At 31.8% G+C, this 12,664-nt stretch overlaps 1 pseudogene; it reads left to right on the top strand.

Moving 5' to 3' along the window:
• Nucleotides 1-1,136: 1,136 nt before the first annotated feature.
• Nucleotides 1,137-1,662, top strand: LOC120598823 (60S ribosomal protein L19-like; annotated as a pseudogene).
• The last annotated feature ends 11,002 nt before the right edge of the window (nucleotides 1,663-12,664 follow it).

The raw sequence follows: 12,664 nt of genomic DNA, 5'->3' as shown, positions 1-12,664 counted from the left end.
AAGCTGAGAACCAGGAGTACCAATGTCAAAGGGCAGGAGATGATGGATATCTTGTATCAGGCAGAGAGAGAACAAATTCACCCTTGATCTGCCTTTTAGTTCTGTTCTAGCCATCAGTGGATTCGATGATGCCCATCTACATTGGGAAGAGTCATCTGCTTTACTCAGTTTACCAATTCAAACACTAATCTCTTCTGGAAGCAGCTTCACAGACATATCCAGAAATAATGTTTTATCTGCTATCTAGGCATCCCTTAGCCCAGGCAAGTTGACATATACAATTAATCACCTTAGTTACCATAGTATACTATTTCTATACCAATTTTAACACTCCTAGAACACTTCAAATACAAAAAAATATATAGCATTTCAGATAGAAAATGCACAGTTTTCATTTACTCATTGATATCTTCTCTTTACCTCAAATTATACTATGTTCACAAATTTCAATCTTTATCTTGAAGTTGAGAAAACTGGATACCCACATAATGAAAATGCACCACTCTTTAACACCACTCAAGAAAATTAACTTGAAGTGGATTAAAGACTTGTAAAACCTGGAACCATAAAAATCCTAGAAGAAAACAGGGGAAAAGCTCCTTGACCTTTCTCTTGGCAATGACACCAAAAGTACAAGAATCAAATCCAAAAACAAACAAGTGAGACTACATCGAACTAAAAAACTTCACAGCAAATGAAACCTTCAACAAAATAAAAAGGCAACATACAAAATGGGAAAAAACAGTTGCAAACCACGTATTTGATAAAAAGTTAATATGTAAAATATGTAAGGAACTCATACAATTCAACTGCAAAAGCAAAACAAAACAAAACAAAAAAGCAAATAATCTCATTTTAAAATAGACAAAGGTACTGAATAGACATTTTTTCAAAGAAGACAAATGACCAGCGGGTACATGAAAAAGGGCTTAAGATCATTAATCATCAGGGCAATGGACATGTCCAATCTGTACCCTTGCAACTAATAGATGAAAGAATGAAAACCAAAACCCAGATCTGGTGATAGGTTGTCTGTGTGCCCATCACATGATACTGTTTTCAATTATGTGTAGAGCAATAGCTCGTGAAGAATAGGACGAAGTTCTTTCTTCCCTTTTGCCACTGTGGCCATATCCATGAATATGTTCAGACTTCAGAAGAGGCTCACCTCTGGTGTCCTCCTCTGTGTTAAAAAGGAGATCTGGTTAGACACAATAAGACCAATGAAATGTCAATGCCAACTCCCATTTGCAGAGCTAGAAGCTGATCAATTATGAGATGATCTTTCTGAAGCCTGTGACTGTCCATTCCTGGATGTGATGCCAGAAAAGCACCTTGGCCAAATGGAAGAGCAGGTATACAGTTATAGGTAAGTGAAAGGGCACTGCTAGTGCTGGAAGGCCTGAAAAAATAACCTGGATGAAGATGATGAGAATTCTGCTTTTATCATTCAGAAGATACTGTGAATCTAAGAAGATTGACCGTCACATATATTACCGCCTGTACCTGAAAGCATAGAGGAACATGCTGAAAAACAAGCTGATTCTCATGGAACACATCTAAAAGCTAAAGGCAGACAAGACTCATTAGAAGCTCCTGGCTGGCTAGGCTGAGGCTCATAGGTCTAAGACCAAAAAAACATACAAGCCTCATGAAGAGTGACTCTAGGCCAAGACTCCGTACAAGGAGAAAGAGGCTAAAAACTAAAGCATCACCTCTTTTGTCTATAGGTGGCCTAGGCAATAACGTAGATCAATCGTTCAATAAAATAAGTCTTTATTTGCCAAAATGAAAGAGTAAGACCCATGGAATATTCTAAATACTTAGAAACACTAGTGTTAATATTTAGATATACAAAATAGTCACAAGGATATGAAGTACAGCATAGGAAATACAGTAAATAATATTGTAATTATGTATAGTGATAGATGGGTACTCGACTAATCGGGGGGATCACTTTGTAAATTATATAAATGTCTAACCACTATATGGTACACATGAAATAATATAAAATAATGTTGAATGTCAGCTCTAATTGAAAAATTAAAGTTAAAAAAACATATCTAGATATAAATTTGTACTTTCTACAATGTAATAAAAAATTTAAACAATAGGCTTCTTTCTATATGTGTTTATTAGTAATACATACAATAATTATTCACTCCATATATATTTTGTTTATTTTAACTGGTATCTAAGTAATGGTAATTATTTTCAATTCATAACCCATTTAGCAAGAAACATTTAGGTTATGATTTTTTTTGTTAGAAATTGAAATATATTTGCACTAATACTATCATCATATCACTTTTAAACTAGGGTTAATTATCTTAAAATTTGGTTCATCAAGATATTAATAATAATTGGAATTTGTCAAATATTCTAAAAATAAGTTTATTGTGATAGATACAACAATCTGAAATGTAAAAGAAAACAGAGCTATGATTTTAAATGATAAATTAATTTTTAAGTTACTAGTTTTGAATACTGTATCAATTTTATAAGTTCTCCACTATTTCCTGTGTTTTAAAATAGCTATTAGGGGAGTCCAGACTACTTTTAATGACTTTCCTTGCTAATAACTTAATTCAAGTCTCATTCTAAGCAAAATCAGACAAAAGTTTAATGGATTTAATAGACTATTAATGTTTCTCAATCTAATCTCTCTCTCTCTTCTATCTCTCTTTTCTCTCTTCCTCCTTTTCTTCTTCTCTTTACCCTTCCTCTTCTCTGTCTCTCTCTGCTTTACTTCTGCTTCCTCTCTCCCTCTACCTCTCCCTCTCCCTCTCTACCACTCCTCTCTCTCTCTCTCTCTGGTAGCCACCATTCTACTTTCTGTCCCTATGAATTTGACTACATATTCTTTAAGGCCACCTTCACATATAAGTGGAATCATACAATATTTGTTCCCTTGTTTCTGGCTTATTTCACTCTGTACAGTGGTTTTAAGTTTCAATCATGTTGAGCAGGACTCGGCCTAGCCTGGTCTCGTTTTCTCTCTCCCTTGCTTATATTCCAATTTAGCACTCATGAGGACCATGAATCAATAGTCACCTCCAGTAACATAAAATGTAGGTAATACATACAAATAGTGAATATCGTTTTCAACTGAAAATAAGAACATATAATTGGCAAGGTTTTGTAGCACATTTATAAGTAGAAACAGTGGACTAAGTTTCAGATTGCAGAATGATCACGTGTCTTTGCCTTTCAGTAATTCATAGGGGCAATGTGAAACAAAGATAATGCTATAATCCTTGCTTGGCTACTATGTGAACTAAGAGATATAACAGTTCTATCCACATAACACTGTCTGGTACATGGTAACCGTTGAACATATGATTAGATAGATTAAAATGCAGCATGCTCATTTTCCCTTTGCCACTAGGGGCAGTCTTGAGATTTAGTGTCCATCAGTGGGATGTAAGGGAGAGATTTTGGTCGATTTTTTTTTTTTTTTGTATTCAAGCTTTTATTGTTGTCACAAAAGAGCGACACATCCTATCATAATAGTGTTCCAAACAAATGTCCTCTATTCACATACCAGTTTCTTTTAGGAAGGAGGAGACAATTCTTCTCAACATACACAGCTAGTAGTTGCAAGAACAAGATTCAAAATGCAGGCGAATTACCTCAAGAGACATTGCTTTTAATCAGCATTTTCCAAATTTAGTGGCCTATGTCAGTTGTTCAGTGTCAGATAATTTACTCTCTTTAACACATATCATAGCTTTATTGTCTCTTTTGGCAGTCTGATTTTGGTTAGACAGACGTTAAAAAGCCATTTCAATAGTGAATTACTTTTGGAAAAGAATTTTTTATAAACAAGTTTTAAAGAAGTACTTAGAAGTTCAGTATCATTGCTATGAAGATAGGCTTTGTACTATTATTAAATTCTCCTGATATGAAAGCATTACAGAGTAGGTAGGATTCATGTAAAATGTAATGCAATTGTTTGAGACATAATATTAGAGTCTCAGCTAAAACATTACTATGTTTAAAAAAGTGAGAAGATATTTAAACATTTGCATAAACTTTTTTTATTTTCTTAAGGGCGACACTTTTCTTAACCTTGCAAATAAATGTTAGCACTTTTTGTTGAAAACTTATATAGAAAATGCATTAAGTTTGAGGAAGAGATCAGAATAAACCCAAGAAAAGGAAAATTATAAAGCCTATTCTAAGAGACAGTAATAGTTTCAGCTATATCCGTAATAGGAAAAGGTTATTTTTTAATTGGAAATTTGAAAATTCAACTAATGAAAATAAATTAGTTTTCTTATGGTAGCATTTCATTTAAAGCACATTGATACAGTTAATTTTTTGCCAAGAATAATAGTCTGTGATGGCTATGGCTATTACTTTTAGATTATAGCAGTGTCCAGCTGAGAAGTATTATAATTATTACTACTGTGATGTACAGAAATTTTTGAGTATTAGACTTGATAACTTTTAAATTTGTGGAGGTAAACATTACCTTTGAGGAGTTAATGTGTATGCAATTATAATGATATTAGACAGGTTTAATCTATGGCTTAATGAGGCCAAAACAGCAAATAAGCTAATTTTATTTAGCATAGAAATCAGTTTTTATCAGTTTTAGTGACTTTACTGAGGCTTCTATGGTCTGTCATAGTCACTCTTGTCCCTCATTCTGTCATAATCTATCAATTATAAAAATTTTTAGTATCACCTCTGTTATGGACTGAATTGTGTTTCCTCAAAATTCATATGTTGAAACTCTAACCCTCAATGTGACTATTTGGAGACAGAGCCTTTAAGGAGGTTATTTAAGATTAAATAAGGCCATAAAGGACAAGTGCCCTTATAAAATGAGAAGAGACACCAGAGATCTCTCTTTTTCCATTCATACAGAGAAAAGGCAATGTGAGAACACAGCAAGAAGACCCCTATCTATAAACCAGGAGGAGATATTTGACCAGAAATCAAACCTGCTAGTACCTTGATCTTAGACTTCCAGGCTCCATAACTGTGAGAAAATAAATTTCTATTGTTTAAGCCACCCAGTCTGTGGTATCATGTTATGGCCGTCTTGCAAACTACTACAACCTCTGAATGAATCTAAGAAAATGAATAGAATGTTATTTTGTCAAAATGATTTTTTTTCTCTGGTTTGAAATTGATCTCATTGAAAATGCTAATTATTTTTCTCACACTCAAGTCAACATAATATGAAAAGGTTTCTAATTATGCCTCAAACTTAGATATTCAAGAGGGATGGATTTACTGATTCCTCTGATGTTGCTGTTATAGTTAAGAGCTTTTTAAAACTGAACTTAAGGAGAGGATCCTCTCACAGAAACTTGAGAAAACTATAATGCACAAATCAAAACTATAACTCACAACTGATCTCCCAAACTAAATTCTGACCTCCCCTTCCCCACTCCCACCTCCTAATCCATTGAAATAAGCCTAAAATGACTAAGAAAATTATTTTTTAAGACAAAAAAACCCCCAGAAAATGGCAACATTCAGCCAAAAGAGGGTGTGAGATGGATGAAGCTGACATACTTAATTTAATTTATAGCAAAGGACACAGTTTGGGATGACTATATGTAAATGAGCAACAATCTTTGATTTTTTTCTTTTATTTTTTTTCTACTTGAAAAGCTGTTTGGTTCATCCACATCTTATCACTTCTATCAGCCTCTGGAGCCTCTGACAGCATGTCTGGCACGTAGAGATCAGGGGTGCCTGCCCCAAACTGTCTTCACCTAGAAACAGTTGTATCATGCAAGCAAGCCAGCAGGAGTTGACAATTATTTTATGTTTTCCTGCCAAAATGCTTAAACCACTTATATTAGGGTATCTATTATAAAACCTAGGAAATAAAAATTTATAAAATGTCAAATGGGAATGTTTATTTTACTTCTTCCATTAGCATCAGCATTATACTTATCTTAAATATTCCTATGTCTTTCTACCTACTTCTTTCCATAGGATCGATATTTAAATTACAACTTGTCCTTCTCAAAAATACACCGCTGCATTCATTTCTGCTTATCTTTAGACAATATCAAAAGTGACTCTCAATTTTTCTCAAAGATAGAAAACTCTAGTTTACACACAAAATTTTCCAAAATAATTATTTTGCTGCATTTTGAAAAAAGAAAAGTACTCCAAGTCCTCAAGTTCAGTTTCAAAATATGGTTATATAGTATCCATTTCAATCACTTTTTTGTCAAAGAGAAAAGCACTTCCAGCTTTCCGTCATTCAAGAATACTTTGCCACTGGAATTTCTTTAACACCCTTAATGTTTTTATTTACTGCTGGTTGATAATTTTCATAAAGTATATGTGACATTAAAATAAAGATTTAATATTTTATTAACACATGATCATTCCAAAGATTTTGATAATTTAAACTCTGTTGTACTTATTATCTGTTCATCATTGTGTTAGGTGTTGGGGATATTGCTGGAAAATGGGACATATATGTAAATGTGAAAAACAAACCTAGTAAAAAGGTATTCCTTGCATAGTTGTTCATAAAATTAAAAACTAAAGATAACCTTAATGCTTATCAATATGAAATTATTATTTTACACTCATACTAGGAAAGACAAGGCAATATTCTTAAAAATATGTAATACTCTATAAACTTACATAAACATTTTTAAAGATATATTAAGTGACAAAATGAAACAACATTTTGTATGCTTTATCCAACCTATGGGGGAAAAAACTCAAAACTATTTTTATGCATGCATATGTGAGTGTACATGTGTGAATATACATGCAGGTTTGTAAGTATATAAAAATATTATTGTTCATACAATGCTCTTTACAATTAGGAAAGAATTTTAAAAATCACAATTGATATTGACAAATCTAACACAAACTTGTCTCTGACAAAATAAAACTTTAATAAAAGAATTGAGGACTTGAATAACATATCAATAGCTTGATGTACTAGATATATAATCACACATCATGTATTCACATACGTCAATCATTATATTTAAAATAATGCCAAAATGTATAATCTTAATACAATATCCTTTAAAAACTGCATTAAATTCTAAAAAGTTATTATTATCTGTATTACTATTACTAATAATTTCTGATCAGATGATTTATTGATATTTATTAACATTTGTTTATATATATATATACACAAATATAATAAAGTTAAAAATAAAATCTAAAAATTTTAACAATAAAATTGCTATGGAAGAAAATTATACCCATTCAACAACAACAAAAAGGAACCTAAGAATAGGTATAAATGGTGTAGACACATAATTATATAGAGCTTTGGGAATCAGAATACAGAGAGATACTCATATGGTAGAATGATAGTAGGTCATTGTTCTCATTGGTGAGAGATTTGAATCACTGAGTCAGGAGTTATAAAATATTTCTGTACTTTAATATATTAATGAACTCTCTTATTTAGTATGGCCGGAGGCAAATGTAGGGTGAATTTTACTATATCCACAAGAATAAATTGCTTTCTCCCACACAAGATTGTGTCAGGGATTTCATCAGCACTCACACTAAGTAGAATCTCAAAAAGGGATTGAATAGATGAATACCAAGTCATTCTATGGTGCTCAGCTCAACTGTCTCAAATGCACGTACAATTGAGCTGTTCTCTAAGAACATAAGAAACGAGACAATTCCACATTTTATAAAATTCTTCCTTAAAGGAACAGACTAGAGAATGTTGTTGTCCTCTTAGAGTTAATGTGTTCCTATTTATTTAATTGCTTGACTAGCAGAAAGGATCCCATATTGTATCTACTTTCTGAGACTTAATAGAGAGAGACGTTAAAGAACTATTTCCCTAAAATTTCAACTATATATTTACTTCTCATTATTATTCATCTAATTTATATATCATGCTTTAAAAATAATTCATATACAACATGGCAAATCACATCCTTCTGTCTTACCACATCTGAACTGATGAATTTTTAAGTTATAATCAGTTCTCTTAATATATTTAAAAATGCCTTTACTGTATAATTTCAATTAATATTTCCATTTCATATTTACCCTTCTATAAATGTATACATATTTTCCCCATAAGTACTTCTTTTCAATTGATTTTGTAACATCTGATAAAAAATTGTGTAAAGTCCAAAGTCTCAAATGTAACATTCTTCATCAGACAGTTTATTTCATAATTTGAGATTAACCCAAGTGCACAATATATTTTTCTTTTTGAAAATAAAATTTGGAACTAAAATATTTAGTATTTTAATTACTGAAAATGTTTCTTAAGACCCACAGGTGTTTGAAATGGCATATATGTTGACAATGCTATCTAATCATTTTAAACATCTATTATTATTTTTTTATTGAGGTAAAATTGGCATATAACAATATATAAGTTTCAAGTGTACAATATAAATTGACTTCTGTATAAATTACATTAAATATCTATTACTGATAGATGATAGATTAATTATGCGGAAAAATAATTATGAGAAAAATAATTCACTGTGCACAGTAAACGTGTTTTACTTCAGATCATGAATTTGTTTTCTATTTCTGCACAACAAATTACCATAAATTTAACTTCTTAAAATACCACACATTTATTATCTCACATTTTTGTGGGACAGGATTTGAATAAAGATTAGCTAGATCTCACCTGGCAGAAAACAAAGTGTCAGTGGGGTTGTGATCTCATCTGGGGCTTGGGGTTGTCTTCCAAGCTCACATGTTGTTAGCAGAACTTTATTTCTAAAGACGATGAAAGAGATCCTGTTTTCTTGTTATCTATTGGGGAAATACTCTTAACTCCAAGAGCTTGCTATGTGTCCCTTTCCATTAGGCACTCTTACACATGGCAGTTTTCTTTTTTCTCTCTTTTTTTTTTTTTTGAGACCAGCAGGAGAGTGTCTTTCTGATGCTTTGCATTCTTTTAGAGGAGTCACTTGACTAGGTCAAGCCAGACCAAAGTAATTTCTCTTTTGATTAACTCAACTAATAGATTACATAATCAAAGGAGTTATAGTCCATTCTTTAGCTTGGTCCTATCCATATTCGAGGAGAAGCAATTATATAGAGAATGTATATGGGGCTGGAGTAGGGGGTGGTGTTGAGACCTGTTATGGATTGAATTGCATCTCCTCAAAATTCATATGTTAAAATCCTAATCACCAGTACCTGAATTTGAAAATAGTGTATTTAAAGATGTAATTAAGTTAAAATTATATCATTAGGCCTGGCAATAGTGGCAGCTGGCCTCAGTTAACAACTTAGCCTCTCTCAGGCAGCTCCAAGCCCAGTATAAGTGGTAACCATCTGTAGGTCACATTTTTGCTTATACCAAGTGGCCTCAGGCAGGGCACAGACCACAATTGACCTTGGCCTGCACCGCAGCCCCCCCAGGGGCCCCAAAGCCAACACATCCAGTGGTCAGCTTTCAGACCACACCAAAGGACCACCCAAACCCCTCTACAAATGATACATACAAAAGGCAGGTTCGGCAGGCATCAGACCCCGACTAAAGCGAATCCTTCTCTGTAGAGTCAGCCACTGCACAACAGCTCCTTCATTGTAGTCATGGCCAGTCCTCATAACCAATTAGCCTGAGGGTTAATCCCTCCCATGGACATGCCAACAGCATATGGCACCTACAAGAAACTCTAGATCCAAAAACAAACAAAGACTGAAAGTAAGGAGATGAAAAAAGATATTTCAGGGAAATGAAAAATTTTTTTAAAAAGCTGGTAGCAATACTTATACCAGACAAAATAGACTTCAAAACAAAGATTATAACAAGAGACAAAGAAGGACCCAGTAATTCCACTTCTGAGTATTTATCTGAAGAAACCTTTTTGAAACACTATTTCAAAAAGACATATGCATTTAAGTATTCATTACGGCATCACTTACAATAGCCAAGATATGGAAGCAACTTAAGTGCCCATCAATAGATGAATGGATAAAGAAGAAGTGGTAAATATATATACAATGGAATATCACTCGGCCATAAAAGAGAATGAAATCTTGCCATATACAATAATATGGATAGACCTAGAAAGTACTATGCCGAGTGAAATAAGTCAGACATAGAAAGACAAATACCATATGACTTCACTAATATGTGGAATCTAAAATTCAAAATAAATGAACAAACAAAATGAAAACAAACGCATAGATACAAAGAACATTTTGATGGTTGCCAGAAGGGAGAAGCATTGAGAGCTTGGGTGAAGTAGGGAAAGAGATTAAAAGGTATAAATTGACAGTTACAAAATAGTCACGGGGATGTAAAGTACAGCATATATTGTCAATAATATTGTAATAACTATAAATGGTCTGATAGGTACTAGATTTATTGGGGTGATTAGTTCATAAGATGTATAAATGTATAATTATTATGCCATATACCTAAAACCAATATAATATGGTATGTCAACTGTAATTGAAAAATTACAAAATATATTAAAAAAAATAAATACAAAAAATGGGTTTTTTTTGTTTTTGTTTTTTTTGTTTTTTGCTTTTTTGTTTTGTTTTGTTTAATTTTGGGGGATTTTCTTGTTTTAGTTTTTTTGTTTTGTTTTGTTTGTTGTTTTTGTTTGTTTGTTTTGTGGTGACCTCGACATGACATGAACACAAAAATGTTTTCTGTGTCAATTTTTAATGGTAAAATAAACTTTCAGAAAATTATGTCCGATATGTTTTATTTCTATAATCCATTGTGTCAACAAGTTTTTGAAAATTATGATTTAATATTACATGAATTTTTCTGAAATCTGCTATGGAAATTGCACATTTGCCTTAAATTCTTTTGGGTTAAAAATAAATTTTTCAACATTGTATATATATTTATCTTTTTATTATAATAAAGGAACAAAATTTTATTGTTTATGCTTTAAAAATATAAGAGTGATACCGAGTCATGGTTCTTATTTGCAAGTGGCAAAAATTATCTCTAGAGAGACATATTTTTATAATTAATTTACAAGTCAGTTTATTGCATTTTTCATAAATTTTCTTTTAGATAAGGCACATTGAGGTGATTTATTTCAGCCTAATAGCCTATAATCACAATGTTAGTCCTTTTTCCCCCCAAAAGAAAAGAAATTTCATTCATCTTTTTGTAAGGGTTATGTCCTTTCAGCCCAATAAAGAAGAATTTGATGTTAGGCTCTTACATACATGGGGAATAAATGGGCATATTTGGATATGTTAGTTTCTATAAGAATTATAGGCAAACATGACAATTCTTATTGTGGGGACTTTTTCCATAAGAAAAAAAAATTACTACTTGATAATCAATGAAAAAATAACCAATAGATATGCAACTTTCTAATTAATGAAATGAATAAAGAAAATAATTTGTTTGTTTAATAATTCACTGGACAATTATTATTTATACAGATTTATTATACCTGGAATTCAGCTAAGGAATCAAAATCAAATTTTGATGGATACGTTTATTATGTTCTAATGGTCTTCTTGGTGTAGAAACAAGAACAACAAAACCTAAAAAACAGTAATTTACTTAATTTAAAAGCTGTTACAAAGCACATATCATATAACGAATTCCTCATCACTTATATAAAAATCTTTCTACAAAACTCCCAATTGGTCAAGTTGCAGCTATTTTTTAAGGTTATCTTTAGTTATAGACCCATCTGAGTCATAAATGAGAAAAAAATTCACTATAACCATGTTGTCTTTGACAACCTAAGCTATAATAATATTTGATAAGACAGGTTTGGTGCACACTTTCATTGATTATCACAAACAAGAGAATCAATATGTCTTCCTATAATTGAATCCATATTATCAGTTGCTGCTGTTCCAGTCCAAATAATTTTTACAAGAATGCTGAGCTTGTTGCCAATTGTACTCTTAAATTTAATGATTAAGATCAAAATAAGGGAATAAATTTATTGGCAGAATGTTTAATTGTGTCATATAATAAATAAAATCAGCATTTTTTAATTTTAGTGAATCTATTATTTCTAACTATTATTTCTAAAGGTATTCATTGAGAATGTATTATAATTGGGGGAGAGGTAGGTAAAGGTAAAAGGGGTCAAATATAAGGTGATGGAAGAAAATTTAACTTAGGATGGTGAATGCAATGCAATATACATATGATGTATTATTGAATTGTACACTTGAAACCTATATATTTTTAATAACTAATATCATCTCACTAAATTTAATTTATAAATACTTTTTTCCTGAACTACAAAAAAAAAAGGAGAATGTATCATAATGTTTATCAAGATGAAAATATCATATTAAAAATGTTTGCCTATAATTCTCTTTTTTAGAAACAAAGCTAAATAGTAACTTATTCATTTATCTGAGAACTTTTTTGTGGAGTGTTCTTTTGTGTATATATTTACATATCACCTCCAGAATTTCTAGATCAAGAAAGAGACAGCACCATGCATGAAAAAAAAAAAATGGTAAAAGGTTAGGAGACTCATAGAGCTATGACAAAACTCTGTAACTCAGAGGGTGAGTTCTGGAACTGGACAGCCTAGAAAGGAATTCTATATCTGCCATAAAATGCATGTGTTATCTTGAGCGAGTTACATAAGCCCCTGTGTTTCTTCTGTTTGTATTACATCAGTTAATGTATACTAAGTGCTTAGAACAGCCCCCTGGCTCATTGTGAGACTTCCATAATTGCTGGTTAAGATTACGAGTCTGTTTC

The sequence above is a fragment of the Pteropus medius genome, unplaced genomic scaffold (genome assembly GCF_902729225.1).
Source record: "Pteropus medius unplaced genomic scaffold, Ma_sr-lr_union100, whole genome shotgun sequence".
Classification (NCBI taxonomy): domain Eukaryota; kingdom Metazoa; phylum Chordata; class Mammalia; order Chiroptera; family Pteropodidae; genus Pteropus; species Pteropus medius.
Note: the sequence above shows the minus strand (reverse complement) of the source record. Positions and strands in the feature narration are given on the sequence as shown.